This window comes from Sarcophilus harrisii, chromosome 1 (assembly GCF_902635505.1).
Source record: "Sarcophilus harrisii chromosome 1, mSarHar1.11, whole genome shotgun sequence".
NCBI lineage: Eukaryota > Metazoa > Chordata > Mammalia > Dasyuromorphia > Dasyuridae > Sarcophilus > Sarcophilus harrisii.
The window spans coordinates 450,978,046-450,997,154 of NC_045426.1; the positions used below are offsets into that span (position 1 = coordinate 450,978,046).

The following is a 19,109-nucleotide window of genomic DNA, read 5'->3' on the forward strand; positions in this document are numbered from 1 at the left end:
GATGCTCTAAAATTAACCTCTCTATGTATCATGGATTACTTTGGCAGTCTGGGAATATTATTAGACCCCTTCTTAGAATAATGCTTTTAATTTCATTAAAAAATACTCAAGATTACAAAGCAACCAATTATATTGAAATATATTTATTAAGATATAACAAAAACAACAGCTAGCATGTATATACCTCTAGAAGATTGGGAAAGAGGAAATTGAGACACAAAAACAAGGAGATAATAATGTTAGGATATGAGAATTTTATGGAGCCTTGTCTCTAAATGCTATTATGCTTGGATAGAAAAAGCTTAAAACATTTTTCCTACTCAAAAGTGAGTATTCCTTCTTCCCTTAAGAATTCCTCTGTTAGTCACAGTGTAAAAAGTATTTGATCTCATTCTCTTCTAATTATTTTATGTTGTGAGTTTTTATGTTTAGGGAATGTATACAATTTGAACAAATTCCGGTATGTGGTCTAAGATGCCAACCTGAGCCTTATTTCTGCCAAACCTCATTCCAGTTTTCCCAATAGTTCTTGTTAAAAAAGAGAAGTCCTTTCTTCAGTGGATCAGATAGTCTTTTGAAGCAATTTTTATGATCATACAAGAGAATATAAGGTTCTGCTGTGTATATCATTTATTGATTTGAAAAAATACATTGATTCAACAGTACAAAATATAACCTTGAAGACTTTCCTTAAAGAATGTATCTCCAATGACACCATAACAGATGTGACTTCAGTGATTTGTTGAATATTGATATCATTGAAGTATAAAACAGTGATGCATATGTTCACCATATGTTACCAAATAAAACTTCTTAGGTATTCCATTCCATTTCCTTGCTCAAAGATCTTGAGCAGCTCTATATTGCTAATAGACTAAATATACATTCCTTTGTCTGAAATTTTAGGACTTCTGCAATCTGGTTCTACACTACCTTTCAATCTCTCAATTATTAATGATTATTAAGTGTTTTTTATATGCCAGCAATTATGTGAGATTCTAATGATACAAAGATAAGAAATGAAACAGTTCTTGACCTCAAGAAGTTGACATTCTATGGAAGAAACAAAATATATTATATGAAATGCCACATAAATGTGAACTGCTTTCATATAGATTCTCCCCATGAATTTGACCTCATGTCTTCCTTTCTTGAACTGACTGGATCAGCCAAATAAATAATAGTTATAAATGAATGCTTTGGTCCAGAGATTACTCTTTTTTGAAATCATCCAACTTCCTATTTATATTATTTCTTTTTCATTCCTCATTTGTGCAGAGTATTCTTCAGAACATTGAGTATTAATTTAATAATATCTTATAAATAAATATGTATAAACTACAACCTTGCAATTATTTCTGTTATTATATTTATATTTAGCTTATTTTATATTATTTTTTGCTGTGGCAATTAGGATTAAGTGATTTGTCTAGAGTCACACAGCCAGGAGAAGCTAAATGTCTGAAGTCACATTTGAACTCAGGTTCTCCTGATTTCAGGGCTGGTACTCTATCCACTGCACCATCAGGCTGCCCCTATTTAGCGTATTTTTTTTGGATTATTATTTAGTAATTTGTATATGATTTGTAAATTAATGGTTACTTATCAACAATGGTGTAATGGATGAAGTGATCAACTTGGAGTCACAAAGATCTAATTTTAAATTCTACTTCTACTACTTGCTGCCATGATCAAGTCACTTAAACTTCCTGAGTCTATGTTATTATCCATAAAAAAGAGTAATCATACTAAATAGAGTTGTTGTGAGGTTAAAATGAGATAAAGTTTGCAAAGTGTTAAAACCTTGAACACTACATAGATATTAGTTATCATTGGTATCATCATCATCATCATCATTTTTATTGTAATGCTTAACAATTACATCATCTCTAGTGACTTGGATAGTCAATGCAATAGAATTTTCTTTTGAAAATAAAGCAAAACATCAAACAAGATTTTTGTTATAAGGTAGAATTTGAGGCAGTATGGTGCAGTAGAATTGTGGTTCAATTCCTGGTTCTGATACTTTTTACTCATGCAACCTTGAATCTGTAGGCATTAATTTCCTCCTCTGCAAAAAGTAACAGCCTGTATTATATTTAAGGTCTCTTCCAATTTCAAATCTATGATCAGTTTTCCTTCCTCATTTTTCCTGGCTCTGTTGATATCACTTAGAGAATTTGGTAAACATACCTCAAATGCCTTTGTACCCTCACAAAGTTCAGTACAGTAGATATACAAGAAATCTGCCTAAGGACTGATGGATTTCAAAGCAGATCCAATTAAAGGGATTTTGTTAATGAAGGTTCTCCCAGCAGGTAGCAAAGTGATAGCTTCCCTGACATAAGTAGGCATCTTAATCAGTTTACAATGCTTCTCATAAAATAATCAGTCTTGAGAACTTCATCAGCTTTAACTTTGAGACCTGAAATGAAAACCAGAAAACAATGTCAACTTTGGCTTCTTTAGGAGTAATGTCTTTCTCTCCAACACTACTGTGAAAAATTATAGAATAAACAGAGCAAAACTGATACTTCCCTGGAGGTATTAGGAAGTAGCCACTTGTTTGTTACCAAAGGCAATACTCAATGTAAATACACACTCTATCAGCCTTAGAATACCCAGTCAAAACAGTGGTTGTCAGCTGTTATGGATACTTCCTGTTGCAACTGGTACAAATTAATCATAGAGAATGAAAGGATGATTAATCTTTCCCCATTTGGCAGTGACCCACTTTCAAAGATTAATTTTTTTTTTCATGTTGATGATTCACCATACATGTCTCAGAAAAGAACAGCTAGAGCAGGAGCTCAGTGGGAAAATGTCATCTAGTGTGGAATTGCCTCATCAAAATAAGGTGAAAAAGTCACATCCGAACAAAGGCAAAATCATTTCAAAATGGCAGTCACCCTTCCCACTGGCTATTTCTACTCTGGCAAGAAAACTGTTTGTTGATTTACCTGAGCAGCTGCTGGAAGACAAGGTCTGTATTCAGGCCATTTAGATCTTGGAATCTTGCAAATGTAAGACAAAATATTCACAATACAAATCCCTGGTTTTATTTCATTAAAATCTAGTTTATCAAGATAAAGACATTGACATGCACACTTATGGAAGGAAAGCATGTACTGGTCAGTGCTCATCACAAAGCATCTGTAGTCTTGTATTTATCATTGGAAAAAGGTGCCCTCTTGACCTTTGTGGCCTGGAGTAATCTGAGCGGGTGTATAGATTGACACAGTCCATGATAATTTTCATGTGGAAAATGCCCTCAGAGCAGTCATATAAGACCCATCTGTACTTTTAAGTATGATATTTCTAACACATTGTGCCCACTAAACTGATACACATTTCCTTAGGCTTATGATCATAAAGAAAGCCAAGTCAATGGGAATTGTATTTCTAGCCAGTCTCCTGTAATATGGGAACGATAAAAGAAATGAAGTCTTAGGCCTGCTCTTAGGACCATTATTTTACAAGCCAAAAGAAATGAAAGGAGATTTTGAGTTGATCACATAAAACGGGATGAATCAGTCAAACCATTCATTTAGAACTTCAAAGTTAACGGTGGGCCTTTCTCCTCACAATCACAATGAGGGAAATCATACAAACATCATTATCTCAAACTGATGCACAGATAAGTAACTGTAAGGACAGAAATTGTTAATAACAAATGTAATATTACTCGCCATTCCCTTAAATGATCCTGGTAATGTCAGAATTTAAGTAATGTCCTTGTATTCCTATTCTTCAACTAATTACTCTTAAGTTGAGCTAAACCATATTCTCAATCTCTTTAACCTGAGATTTTACCTCAAAAAGGAATCTAGCTTGGGCTGGATCTCAGCTCTTCGTGTCCTTGCTCCCTTCCATTGGGATTCATAGCATGAAAAACGAACTAGTCAGAGTAAAGTGTTTTTCTTTGCCTGTATGCCAAAGGCCACTGGGGTCTCACTACCAGCCCTCGCTTCCTCATCTATCTCCTCTCTCTCCCCTCCTAAAACCTTTAAACAAATAACAAATACTAAATAAAAATGGTTTATTGAAAATAAATTTTAAATAAAAATAATTTTTTCCATAGGTCTCTTTGGGTGGGAAATACACTGGACCTTCCCCAGGCTGACAGGTTTGCTATTCTATTTCCTCAATTAAAGACATTTTATTTCTCAACTCATGGCTTTCTTTTAGGACTTGACATTAACTTTGAGTTCAATATTCTTTTTGTTATATTGCTTCTCTAACAAATAGCATCAATACTCACCATGTGTCTGTGGCACTGTGGGAATAGAGTCCTACTGGCTTAGGACATATGACTACAACATGATCAATAAGGAAATCTATAAGACAGTATAATAAGAGATTACAATATTATAAAGGTGGACTATATCAATACTTAATAAAAAAAAAAGAATTGGATGGAAATTTTTTTAAAAAAGAGTCCCAGGTTTGTTTAGAGAGGAAAGTAGATGGTTTATGAGATTTTCTGTGACTGGAAAATTTAACATCTGATGATAAACACCTGTTTGTAGGTTGGCTGGTCCTAGGAGACAAACACCAATACAGTCTTCAAAATTCAAAGCCTTTCTAGATTGATGAACCTACTAAATCAAATTGTCACCAAACATTTATAAAATGCTACACACTTTGCTAAATGTTAGAAATTCAAAGAAAGATGAAAAAAAAAAAACACTTCTCACACTCAAAAGATCATAACCTAATGGGAGAAATAACATGCAAACAATTATGTACACACAGTACCTATACAAGATATATTGGAGATAATTAATAGATGGAAGGCATGAAGAGCAGACAAAGCTTCTGATGAAAGTGGGATTATGAAAGTTTAACTCTGTAGGTATTGACTCTAGTTCTTACCTTCATCTTCTTACTACAAAGAGGCATGCTAGAAAGTATTTAGAGAATTTTTTTTTTTTTTAGTCCCTTTTCTGACCCTCAAGTAATTTGCAATCTAATTAGAAGACAAAGAAAGTACCCACAGCATGAAACAGCTTAAAACCATTAGGAAAGCTTTATATAAACAAAAACATTAACATAATTAGTACTTAATTAACTTTCTTAGAACAAAATCTAAGGAAACAAGTCCCTTTCTTTTGTTGTTTTTTACTTGCAAATGAAGCTGGAAGGCCCCTTCTTGTCTGGAGATGGTCTATTTGCATCTTACTCCCACCCTTAATGTCTTCATTCTATCTCCATCATCTATGGGGAAGGAGAACTTTTCATCTTGCCTTTGACCATAGCTATGCTAATGTTGGGCTCTCGGAAATCTGAAGTTCTTCCTTCTAATCCTAGCATCCTATACTCTAAGAATTGAGAGGGAAATGACAGAAAAGAATGTTTTTTGAGAAGCTCTTATAGAACAAGTTTAGAGTTAGAGCTTGAGATGAATGCTGAAAGAAACAAAAGGGGAGCTGAGGAGGGAGTGAACACTGTAGGGGACACTCTATGCAAAGACTTAGAGACTGGAAGGGTTGCAAAGTTTGGGTACTATCAAGTTGCCTAGTTTGTTCTCACAAAATAATGGTGTTTGATTTGGAAGTGTCAAATTTGAGATATCTATGGCTCATGAGCTTGAACTCTAGACTGGATGGAGTAACTAACACTGGTGAAGATGTGCAAATATCAGAGCAAGGCTATCTTGCTGTCTAATGAGCAGTTGACAACATAGGACTGGGACTTGGGAATTTTGTGAGTTACCTCACATTTATTAAATCCCTACTATGTGCTAAGCATTGTGATGAACTTTGTCCAGGGTTGAATATTTAGGAAAAGGAGGCATCTGCAGATATGATAATAATTGTATTCGTAGTACCTGATGAGATTGTTCAGTGATCATAGGAAGCACAAAGGTGGGAAGTCAGTCAGTCAACAGACATTTATAAAGTACCTATATGTGCCAGACACTGTGCTAAGTGCTGGGAATACAAATATGAAAAAGAAAGATAGTCCCTGCCTTCAAGTGGATGCAGGAAGACAACATACAAAAAGAAGTAGAAAAGGAGAGCAATAAAAGGGAGCATGATGGAAAAGTCAAAAGTAGTATGACCTGATAAAAAATGAAATAATGGCTTGGCATTCTCTGTAAGTGGAGGTTTTAGTAGGAGGTCTCCTCCAAGGAAGTCTTAGAGCAAAAGTTGCTGATATTCTGAAGATACTGAGAATGACGTGATTTTTCAGGATAATGAGGCTGGCATGATGGAGAAATCCAAGAGTACAGTCAAGTAAAAAACATCAAATTTGAAAGGTTGATGGGATATTTGGCCTGGGATCATAGGATAACTAAGTCTAGAACTGAATGGGAAATTTGAGGGGAGGGACATTTTGGGATGTTTTTTATTATTATTTTTTTATTAAAGCTTTTTATTCACAAAGCATATGCATGGGCAATTTTTCCAACATTGACCCCTGCATGCCAAATATATCGAAATACATGTCAGATCCAATATGTGTATACATATTCACACAGTCATCCAGTTGTGCAAGGAAAATCAGATCAAGAAGGAAGAAAAAGAAAAACAGAGAAAAATTTAACAAAATACAAGCAAATAACAGAGAGAGTGAGAATGTTATGTTGTGTCCCATCCTCTGTTTCCATGGTTCACTCTCTGGTATAGATGGCTCTCTTTATCACTGAACTAGTGGAATTGGTTTGAATCATCTCATTGTGGAAGAGAGCCATGTCATCAGAATTGATCATCATATAGTATTGTTGTTGAAGTGTATAAGGATCTCCTGGTTCTGCTCATTTCACTTAACATCAGTTCATGTAAGTCTCTCCAGGCCTCTCTGAAATCATCCTGCTGGTCATTTCTTATAGAACAATAATATTAAATAACATTCATATACCACAATTTATTCAGCCATTCTCCAATTGATGGGCATCCATTCAATTTCCAGTTTCTGGCCACTACAAAGAGGGCTACCACAAACACTTTTGCACATACAGGTCCCTTTCCCTTCTTTAAGATCTCTTTGGGATATAAGACCAGTAGAAACACTGCTGGGTCAAAGGGTATGCACAGTTTGATAACTTTTTGAGCATAGTTCCAAACTGCTCTCCAGAATGGTTGGATTTGGGGTGTTTTTTTGTGCTGGTATAACCTGCTATTGCAGAGTTCTGTGTATATGCTAGGTACTTAAAAGATGTTGAATTTAATTGACATATAAATAAAAAAGTATTCAAATAAATAAGGCCTACAGCAGTTCAAGGTTAAGAAATGAAGTTAATTCCAAGTATTTTCTTTTCTGAGTCTGTTAAAGTCTGTCTTCTTCAAGAAGCTTTTCCCAAGTTTAATATTATCACCCCCCCCCCATCATTCCCAATTTATCCAGTATCTCTTTTGTTTGTGCATATATTTATTTGTATATTTTCTTCCCCACTAGACTCTGAACTTTTTGGAGGCAGGGACTTAAAAAAACCCAAAAAAACCTTTTCTTTGTATTCCTACCATTTTATACTATGCTTGCCTTGCATTTAGTAGGCAATGATAAATGTTTGTTGATTGATTAATCATAGTAAATAGCTACAATATTTGGTAGAATTATAAAGAATAAACCTATTGTTGTTAAGATTCTTTAGAAGTATATGAGGGGATTTTTTTTTCTATTTTCTTCATTCCAAATTTAATCATTGAAATTTAATATTTAGCCTGGGTAAACTCTATATAACATATTGAGTTACCATGTAATACTTTGGGGAATAAATGAACAGTACTTATCTATGGATACTAGAGGAATTTACACTTTCTTAGAATAACAAAACTGAGGAAACATTCAATTGGGAAGGGTTGGAAAGGAAAGGAATCCAAGAATACACTTTCTCTTGTCCTTGCCTACTGAGCTTATTAAGGAATCATATTTAAAAATGTTGCAAGAAAAAATAATAATATTTAACTCTATTTTTAGGCTTAGGTGTGTCTGCCAGAAGTAATTTAATTTAATTTATTATTAATCTATATCTAAACCATTTCTAGTTTGGAGAGAAAGATATCCAAATTGGCAGAGTCCCACAAATCATCTGCTATGACTTTCTTGACCCAATATAGTTTTAGATAATTATTGTAGGTAACTTAAACAAGGACATGATGTCTTAAAATTTAACCATGTTTGGGTTAAAATTCTAGAATTTGTTGTATAACCAACTCAGGGCAAAACAGGGCTATGTATACTTCAGAAACACTCAATAAAAAGAACAATATTCTTAAGTGAATAGCAATTTGTTAATACATTTATAAAGATGAAAATCAGAAGCAAATAGAATCAATCAATCACCACTTATTAAATACTTTTTTTTTTTTCCAGTTTTTCATTTGCTTCCAACTCTTCTTGACTCTGTTTGGGATTTTCTTGGCAAAGATACTGGAGTAATTTGCTATTTCCTTCTCCAGCTCATTTTACATATGAGGAAACTGAGACAAACAGGGTTAAGTTGTTTCTCATAGTTACATGGCTAATAAAAATGTTTGAGGTCAGATTTAAACTTTAAGTTTTATTGACAAGCCAGACACTGCATTCCCTACATCACCTAGCTATCTATTGAACACCTACTATGCATTAGGCATTGTGTGAAGCACTGAAGTTTTTTGTTTGGACAAATTTGTTTGAATGAATCTTTTATTTTGGTTCAATAAATGCCAATATTGCAATAGAGGAAATTATCTGTAGGAGTAACAGAATTGCCATAGTCACATAGAAATTTTATAGACAGAAAAGTGCTTGCAGATACAGACTGGCAATTACTATTTATATTTAACTTTTCCAATACTACCAATAAAGAATTTAGAATTATAGATTTAGAGATACAAGGGACTTTATAGGTCACTTCATTTTATAGATAAAGAAATTGAGGCCCAGAGAAGTGGAAAAAAAAAAAAAACTGACAAGATTGATTAGCTAATAAGTGGAAGAATAAGTATTTGAACTCCAAATAAAGTGCTCTTTCTTTCTTCAAAATAGCACTCCTAAAAATCAGGTAATAAACACAATGACCTTTTCATTGATAGTTTTAGTTTGAGAATATTGTGGCCTCCCCATTACTTAGGTCATTAGAATGAATCTAGAACATGAATGAGGAGTTAAGTTTGAAAATGGAGCAGACAACATTCATTGACTGCCTTCACTTTAAGTTGGTTGATTTTTCTATATGGGTTAGAATCCAGTTATAACTTTTTTGGGGTGATATAGCCTTATTAGACTGTGGATTCCTTAAGAAACAGAGGTACTTATTGCCTTTCTTTATATTTTAGTCTTTAGGACAATGTTTAGTCATTAGTTGGCACTTATAAATGCTTATTTATGAACTAACTATAGATAACTAAGAAAAAAGGTATATTCTTGTTTATGCTACCTAATATTTTTGCTTTTTAAATAAAGAATAATCTGGTCAGAAAGACTTTATTTGGGACCCATTGCTCTAGGAATAGGGATAGGGCTATAAAGTTCAGGCCAAAAGACCTCTATTTGTTTGCTTGCTTTAAGCTTCTTTAATTTTATAGAGGAACACAAAAGTAAATTTAACTTTGAAATTGAATAATATGATAATAAACTCCACACTCATCCTGGAGAAAGGAGAGGTTCAGTTGAGTGTTTGTTATAGTGGCTCATTCACAAGTGTTATAGGGCTGTCATTGTTTCCATTTAATCATTTTTCTTGCTGCTAGGGATTTAACATTCCCACATTAAAAAAAATCATTCCAAGACAAATACCTAACACACCCCAAGGCAGCTTCAAGAAAGCATGATCTATTATGAATTGTCTGTTAAATCAGCTAGCCTAAAGCTGGCAGCAGTACCTACTGATGATAACATGGTTTATGGATGGTGAGTAGTGTGTAAAGGTCAAGATTTGGGGGCTTTTTTGAATTTATTGACTTTTTTTTTTTAATGGGAAGGGCACCATTAATGGTTAGAAAACTTGTTTTAGATTCAGAAAGATTTGAATTCAAATCCCCATCTCTAAAACTCAGTAGCTGAAGGATCATGTGTAAGTCAAATTTTGGTCTTTGTGTGCTGAAGAGAAACAGAACATGATTGTTAAGCTTCACATGGGTTTCCATTGACATTGGTGTAGGGAATCCCCACACTGGAAGCAAATAACACTGAGGATATCATAGACTTTTAAAATTCTTATCAGTTCTTATGTAAGATCAATAACATTTAGAAGTAATTTATCTGAATTTTACAGTAAAATAAAAGGCTTTTCTTATCAGCCTGGTACCTGGCAATGAGAGCAGTCTTTATTCTCGGAAACCCTAGCAACCAATGTTATAGTGAAGGACTGAGGTTACCTCCCTGACTCCAGGAATTATTCTCAATGTGGCAACCATATTGAACACAGACATGAGCATATGACCAATCAGAAAAGCAAATAACTCTTAGGTAAGCCAGTCTGGTAAATAAACCTTTCTGTTTCTCCTCTATCCTTCACTTCCAAGCATTTGATATAAAAAGCTATAAATATACTCATGTCTCTATCTTTTACATAGAGTGAGAAGATTGCTTCCAGGCCTTTTTCCTTCATTCCAACTGGAATTCTATTTCCTAGTTTGGTCTTTTTATACAAATCCCACCAAAACATAATTGACAGATGTATAATCCTACAAAACGCTTAAGATTTGAATCCTGCCTGTGTGATCTCATTGATACTGACACCTTGGTGTAGGGTTCACTTACCCAATACTCAAATACTTTTTAGAATTAAAAGAAGAAAAAAAAAACCTTAGGGATTCATGACTTCCTCATGTGAAGATTACAAAAATCCACAACTACCTTTAATTTTATTTAATTGGAAAGATTATAGTTTAGTAATCTATAACCCATCTATCCCAAAGTAAGAATTATCACCAGGCAACTAGTTTTATGAAAAGTAATGATAACTTCCAATTATTAAGCCTTTTTCTCAAAGAACTTGGTAAAAATATGAAAGAGAAACCAGATCAGGTCATATCTATGAAAAGCACATGAAAGCATATGAATCAGACAGCATTTAGGTGTAAGAAAGGGAAAGTGCATTTAAAAACTGACTTGGAATGCCAAAAATGCACATTCTCTTTATCGGAACACTTTTAATAGCCTATTAAATGTTAATAAAACAAGGTTATCTTAAAACTGATTCCTTCAAAAAACATCTTTAGTGCAAGAGAGGTTATTCCTTGTACATTTAGAAGTAATTTATCTGAATTTTACAGTAAAATAAAAGGCTTTTCTTATCAGCTTAGTACCTGGCAATGAGAGCAGACTTTGTTCTTTTGAGAGCCTCATTCCCTGATACTGAGATGGGGTGACAGTGAAAAGATTCACTGTGTGAGCCAGCCATCCAGCCTCTTGCCTGCTATTAATTACCTTAAGGCCCCTTCAAGCAACAGAGACACAAATAGAGCTATATGATGAAATAAAACCCATTTCAAGTCTAGGCACTATTATGGAGCAACTGATGGCCATCCATAATATTGAGGGGAAAAAACAGATTTTTCTAAGGCTTGACACCAGATGGAATGTTAGTATTTGATCCTTTTATTCCAACTCTCCAAGATATTAACTGGGTAGAGAAGAGGAGACCTGGATTAACCTGCTTCCTCATCCACTGGGAGGTGGGGGAGGGAATAGGGAAGGGAGGGACTAAGGAGATTCCTAGGGAGAGAAAGTTTCATTATTGTATAATTACATACTCCAATGAATTTAATTATTCTACAGTTAAATTCCTAGAAGACAAATGTCTTCTCAGTATTTACTTTCAACTCCCTTTTGGTGTATCCATTTCTTCCTAGATATTTAGTGAGAAAATATATTTATGTAATGCTATAAAAGCTATAAGAAAAGACTGATCTATCTTGCCAAGAATTTCTCTCTTCTCTTATTCTCCTGTTATCATTTGCTGTGTAAATTTTGGATTTTGTTAAGGTCAACTTAGTATCTCAAAACCACAAATGTGTTCTGCCAGTTCTTACTGCTCCCCAGTGTTAAGCCTCTATATGGATATAGCTACTGCCCTGAAGAAAAAGCCCCTTTTCTCTCCCCATCCACTCATCTCAAGTAGTCCCTGCAGGTTGTATGGTCTAAGTGTCCAAGGAGTGGTGCTCTAAAAGATTTCTTTGGGGGTTTGCATTAACTTAATAATCGGAAAGACAATTCTGTCTGAGCTTGAAAAGTTAGTCTACTCAGATTTCACCTTAAATTATCATCATTTATAGTGTGGTGAAAAAAACCGTTTAACAGAATGCTATGAGAGTTGCTCTCCAAAGTAATTGTGTAATTTAGGTCTGGGCTTTCTTTTCTTCACCTATAAAACAAGCAGGTAATTTTATTAGTATAATATTTTACCTGTGTGTGTATTCTTTTATCCCTCTACTGGAATTAAAAGTTTATCAGGAAGGCAGGGATTAACTCAGACTTAAACACTGTACACTTCTCATCATCTAAAAAATAGCTCTGCACTCAATAGGCACTTAACTGTTTTTAATGAATGAATATGGAATTTTTTTGGAACATCTCTTATATCTTGTCAATAAGCATTTATTAAGTACTTACTAAGTGCCAGGAAGTTCAGGAGATACAAATAAAGGCAAAAATAATCCCTGTCCTCAAGGAGCTCACATTTTAAGAGAGGATAAAACATGAAGATGACTAAATACATATGGTGTATGTACAGAGAGGAGAAGGTAACTTTAGAGGGGAAGAAGGAATTAGCAGCTGGAAGAATCAGGAAGGATCTCTTGAAGAAAGTAGGATTTCAGCGAATCTTTAATAAAGCTAGAGAAACTGAGAGACTGAGAGAGAAAGCATTCCTGGCATTGGAAGACAACCAGTACAAAAGAGATGGAAAGTTGTGGGCAAGGAATTGTGACCAGCTAAACTGACCTACTGTTTAATTGGTTAGGGGTGGATCTGGGGAAGAAGTCTGGACCAATAATTTTATCAAGGGAGGAGCATCTGCTGAGGAAATTTGATTTGGAAAAAATGATTTGAATCAGCAAATTTTCTGACAAATATAGCAAGTGGATATTCAGAATTAACTTGACCATGATCAAATTGTGTTTTTTTTTCCTCCAAAGAAGAGCTTAAAAGCAAGTCTTGTACTAAGTTGGCTCTGTGTTCATTTTGTCAGACTGCTTTTCTATTTCATTAATTAACTCATCAATTAAAAGTATCTGTATTTTATTGATATAGGGGAATAAAATAAATTGGGCACTTGAGCAGGGAAGCCAAACATTTGGGTTTTTCAAAGAGTAAACCTAGTGTGATCACTCAAATGCCAACTTTCACCAAGCTCTATTAACCAGATTAATTTCATTATTGGTGTTCAAACACCACAGCAGTGAGCCATTTCTTCTTTCTTAACTCACATCAATACCACAGAAACATACTTTGGGAAAATCATTAACCAATTATAAAAATAAATTAAATGTGCCTGTGTAATCAATATACAGATTTTTTTCCTGTTTTAAACTTTAATGGAAAAGCTATAACTGATATTTATAATGCTTTGAAAGCAGATCCTAGTCTGCTACCACAGTTTTCAAAAGAAATATCAGAAAAGAAATCCTTAATACCTTGTGGGAACAGGAACAAGAAAAGAGAGGAAGAGTTTTAGGAGCTTAGTTAAGGAAGGATGATCTGGGATCCTTTCTAGTTAGATTTTAAAGTCATTTGAGAATGGGACTTAGCTCTGGAAACCACTTTTTCTCCAAGGGCAGTCTTTAAGAAAATTTTGAAGTAGCTAATATTATTTGGTACTATCAGAAAAGAGATCTGTTCTGAACTTTGTGGGATAATCTGTATGAGTTGGGGGAGTGATGGGAATATTGTCATTTTGTCTGTATTTCCTTGTTTGTCCCTTAAATAGGGAGAAGTTTATCAAGTTATTGCATAGTAATATTGTCAGATCTGTCTCTTATATTGGGAAGTTTCCTATTTGGCTGAAAGTAGACTTGAACTAAGATGAATGGACCAATTAAACAGTAAGCTTCTTGAAAGCAGAGACTATTATTTGCCTTTATTTATATCCTCAGCATCTTGAGAATCCAGATTGTTTGATTCTCTATATTATATCACTATTTCCTAACACAGTGACAGCTGTTTAGTAAAAAGCTTGTTGTATTGTCTTGACCCATGTGCTTCAACTAGAAAGATTATGGGGCAAATGCCTAAAATGATTTTATTTGAAAGTGATTGCTGGGTTGTAGAATCTTAGAGTTGTTGGTGAACTCCAGATCATCTAATTTAACACATATCTGAACAGGAATTCTCTCAGGACTTTGAAATTTGTGATTCAAGATAATATTTTTCTTTTGAGGGTTCAATCCCTTGGCAGAGAGAGAATCATGGGCAAACTAGGTTTTAGGTGTTTCTCAGTCTTGGATAAAATAGATGTCATGTGTATGTATTTCTGATTATTATTTCTATAAATTGAAGTATTTTGAATATAATTTATTTTTGTATATTCAGGTTTGTATTTAATTTATTTTTCTTATAAATTTTTTTCTTATCAATATTTTAGGTTCTGATCTATGTGGATGACAGTGTTGGCAGGGGCAAAATAGAGAGAGAAGGCCTATATTGAGGAATCATAGGTTATAGGGTTAGAAGAGGGGTTAAAGGAGCTTTAATCTAAAACCTTCACTCTATATTTGAGGAAAATGAGAGTCAGAGAGGTTAAGAAATTTGCCCAAGGTCACACAGGTAGTTAAATGTCAGAAGCAGAATTTGAACTCATGTCTTCCTGGGGCCAAAGCTAGAACATTATTCAGTATGTTCTTTTTTGTAACTGGATAGATAACCCTTTTATCAGTTAGTACTAGAAGATCACAGAAAGCTAGGTGGCATAGTAGATAGAGTAGATAGATCTAAAGTCAAGATCCTCTTTCACTCATCCTCCTCTTTCTGAGTTCAAATCTGGCCTCAGATCTGTATGATCCTGGACAAGTCATTTGACCCTGTTTGCCTCAGTTTCCTTATGTGTAAAAAAGAATTAGAGAGAGAAAAGGCAAATGATCCTAGTATCTTTGCCAAGGAAACCCCAAATAGGATAAAAAAAGTTGCATGTAAATGTACAGCAAGAAAAGGAGATCACATACACACTGTGAAGATGTTCTCATGGAAGTATTTTCATATTAAAAGAGGATTTGTGGACTGAAATCATTCTCTAATTTTCGGAGCATCAGGTAGTGAGTCAAAGTCAAAGAAGTCATTTCAGGCACTAATTGGGAGATATTTTGGAGCTGGGAGAAGTTCCCAGAACTGTTTAAATTACCTCATTTAGCAGCCTGCTTTGAGAACTAGTGATGGGCTAATGGAGTAATGTTTTTTCAGTCATTTATTATTGCTTCATCTACTGAACCCTGGACTTGAAGGTAAAACTCCTCAGATTGTCTCCTTTCTTTTTTATTTTATTTAATAGCCTTTTATTTACAGGATATATGCATGGGTAACTTTACAGCATTAACAATTGCCAAACCTCTTGTTTCAATTTTTCACCTCTTACCCCCCCCCCACACCCTCCCCCAGATGGAAGGATGACCAGTAGATGTTAAGTACATTAAAATATAAATTAGATACACAATAAGTATACATGACAAAACGTTATTTTGCTGTACAAAAAGAATCAGACTCTGAAATATTGTACAATTAGCTTGTGAAGGAAATAAAAAATGCAGGTGGGCATAAATATAGGGATTGGGAATTCAATGTAATGGTTTTTAGTCACTCAGATTGTCTCCTAAAGAAAAAGGGCATGCCCTGGGAAATGACTTCAGATGAGCAAGTACCAAATATCAAGGCTGGACCTTTTACAAGTATTTACCATATCTCTTTTGCTTCTTCCACTCAAGGGAAAAAGCTTTCTTTCACTCTTGTTGTGACTTTTTCCTCATTCTAGATGTTGCTGCCTGCCCCTTGTAATGAATCTAGAGAAATGTGTTGAGAATTGTGAGGAAGGGATGAAGTAAAGAAGCATTTAAAGGAGTAACAGGAGGATCTGTATCCCAGTGAAGGACAATCTCCTTTTCTCAGGTGGGAAAGTTTTTAGTTTTGTCCCTAACAAAGGAACAATACTGCAATTAAACCCATTCACATAGTAATGAAGAAAAAACTTTTGAATTGGTTTTGTCAAAGCAGAGAAGGCAATTTCAGAGAAATTCACTGAATACAGGATTAGGACAAACCTTCATGCAATATCTCTTCTCTGTGATAAATGTTTCAAACAACTGTAATTTTAGATATTTAACATTTAAACCCACAAATTAAAGCTAAGTAACCATTAGATTTAGAAAGAATCCTCCAAACAATGAGTTTTTAGATTTTTATATGTCATGGATCCCTTTGGCAGTTCAGTGAAGACTTTGTGCCTCCTTTCAGCATAATGTTTTTAACTAATTGAAGGAAATGCCAAATTTCAATTAGAGAACAGAACTCTTAGTGGAAGATACAGAGAAGAAAAATATGATATATTGATATAGTGAAAAAATCATGCATACACCCTTTTTGATAACTAATATATCGAATATATCACACACATTTTTGTATTAATTTGAGCAGTACCTAATAGAGATTTGAGGTTTCTAGTACAATTGTCTATTTGTATTTTTTAATTGTATATGGAAGTGCTCATCTTTGTTGGTGGTTGTCAAGTTATTCTTTAAAAAAAGATCGCCAATTCCATTAGAGTTTATTGTATATGTTGCAAAGTACAGCCTGAGAGTTTGAGGAGATAATTACTAAATAAATCTTGGTGACCTTCAGATAAAAGCAGCCTTAATGAAGAGTCATTAACATAACTTAATGACTTTCTTTTATTTCTTTTCTACTTTTTTAAAAAATATAACCATCTGTAGTCTATTTCTACATGCTGAATTCATCCTTATTAAAAACCAAACACCAAGTAAAAAAAAGGGCATAATTAAGCAAACAAATCTACTCATTGGACAGATCCCAGAATATGAGTTTTTATTCTCCCTTACAAATCCATCTCCTCTCTATCAGGAAATGTATAACATGTTTTACTTCATTACTCCTCTGGAGTTGTGGTGTATCAATATAATCTTTTAAAGCTTTCTTCCCTTTTGTAACTTGTACTTATGGGTAAATTGTTCTCTATGTTGTGATCACTTCATTTTGTGTCAGTTCATCTACATCTTCCTAGATCTCTCTGAATTCATCCTTTTCATAATTTCTTATTTATCATTCATCTTACAAATGATGGACAACCATCTTACAAGTGATGGACAATTCCCAGTTTTTTGTAATAATGTATTGTACATATGGATTCATTCTTCCTGCCTTTGACTCCTTTGAGAGCATATGTTGATTAATGGGATTGTTGAGTAAGAGGATATGCACAATTTAATTATCTTAATATTATTTAAAACCATTGAAAATTGAAAGGAAAAGAAATAAAGTATTGTTAGAGACAAAAATCAATAAATTTTTATGCAAGAAAAGCATTTTATAAAACAAAACCCAAATATTTTTAATATAAAAAGAAAGTAGAGAAAAATATACCATATAAAGACCATTAAGAATTTATGAAAAGCTGGTACATATACATGCATTATATGCCCAAAGGTGCAGAGGTCAAAGTATGTAAATAGATACTTTTTGACAAGGAAACACAAAGAAACATAAATCAAAATAACATCAACATATCATCTTACATGATAGAGTGTCAATTATAGTCCCAAACTGGTGAAATTCAATAAGAGAGCTGTAAGGGAAAAAATCTATTATATCACTGGTATAATAGACTGATACAAAAGATTTTGAGAATAATATAATACAAAATGGGTCAAAATAATAATTTCTACTGACTCAAGAATTTCATTATTGGGGCTTTATATGAGAGATATCATAAAAAGGAAAATAAAAGTGAAATATTCATCACAGAGGTTTACTAATAGCAACCAAATGGAAGAGAAACTATGTGTCCAATAGTTGGAGAAGCAGAATGATTTAATAAATTATGATATATTTTTGGAATCTAATATTATGATACTAAAAATATGAAGAATACAAGGAACTAGAGAAGTGCTTATATAAAGTGATACAAAATGAGATTAGCAGTACCTGAGTAATATGTGCATTAATTGCCCTCTATTTAAACAAAAATGAGGGAGTTTAGGGAAAGTAAATCAAATGAAACAGGACTATAGACAAATGCAAAAGAGGACAGAGAACAATTATCTATATTTGTCTTTCTGCCTTTGTCTCTTTGTTTTCTTTTGTCTCTGCCTCTGTCTCTCTGTTGCTTTCTGTGTGTGTGTTCATAGATATATGGTAATATTATCTATAGATAGATACAAACAAGCAAAATAAGAAATAAAATTGGACATAAAATGTATAAGAAGGGGTCGTGATCTCACTTACTAAGAGTGCTGCCTTTTCCCCTTCTGCATCTTTCAGAAGAATTTTTTGATTACTTCAGCATTCTGATTTTTATTATTGCTTTCAATTTTCTATAACATAGCTATAGCATACTTAATTATGAAATATTTTATATTTTTACTAATTGCCTCATGAGTGTAAGTTGTCCAAAATGATTCTGTGAGGACCCTTTAAACAAAGGTCATAGTTTCAATACTTGTGAAAATACATAGTTGATAATAATTAATAATAATAATATATTAAAATGGCATTTATACAGGACTTTAAAGTCTGGCAAACATATTAAAGTTAAAATTAAAATTAAATCTATTTTAATCCTTAAAACAATCTATAATCTCACTTTTAAAGAATAGGAAACTGAGACTGGCAAAGATGGAGTGACTTTCCACAATCATTTACCAGCTATTATGTTGTGGCAACTAGGAGGTACAATGGAAAGAGTTCTGGGCCTGGAGTCTGGAATGCTCATCTTTGTGAGTTCAAAACTGGAATCAGACACTTACCAGCTCTGTGATCCTGGCTAAGTCACCTAATCCTGATTTGCCTCACTTCCTCATTTATAAAGTGAACTGGAGAAGGAAATGGCAAGACTCTTCAGTATAATAATGTCATGAAAGATTGGACATGAATAAAATGACTAAATAATACCACTATGTTAAGTTTCTTTTCCAGAATATTTTTAGCAGATAACTAGATTTTGACAACTTCTACTACACAAA

The 19,109-nt window shown here is 33.7% G+C and overlaps 1 long non-coding RNA gene across 2 annotated transcripts; it reads right to left on the reverse strand.

Moving 5' to 3' along the window:
* Positions 1-1,838: 1,838 nt before the first annotated feature.
* Positions 1,839-18,787, reverse strand: LOC116421292. 2 transcript variants are annotated; one of them, XR_004231601.1, is made up of 3 exons: positions 18,731-18,787; positions 4,262-4,337; positions 1,839-2,425 (listed from the first exon to the last, which is right to left on the reverse strand). It is a non-coding gene; the product is annotated as an uncharacterized LOC116421292 (long non-coding RNA). The 2 variants fall into 2 exon arrangements; XR_004231603.1 differs by lacking the exon at positions 18,731-18,787 and adding an exon at positions 18,373-18,599.
* Positions 18,788-19,109: the final 322 nt, after the last annotated feature.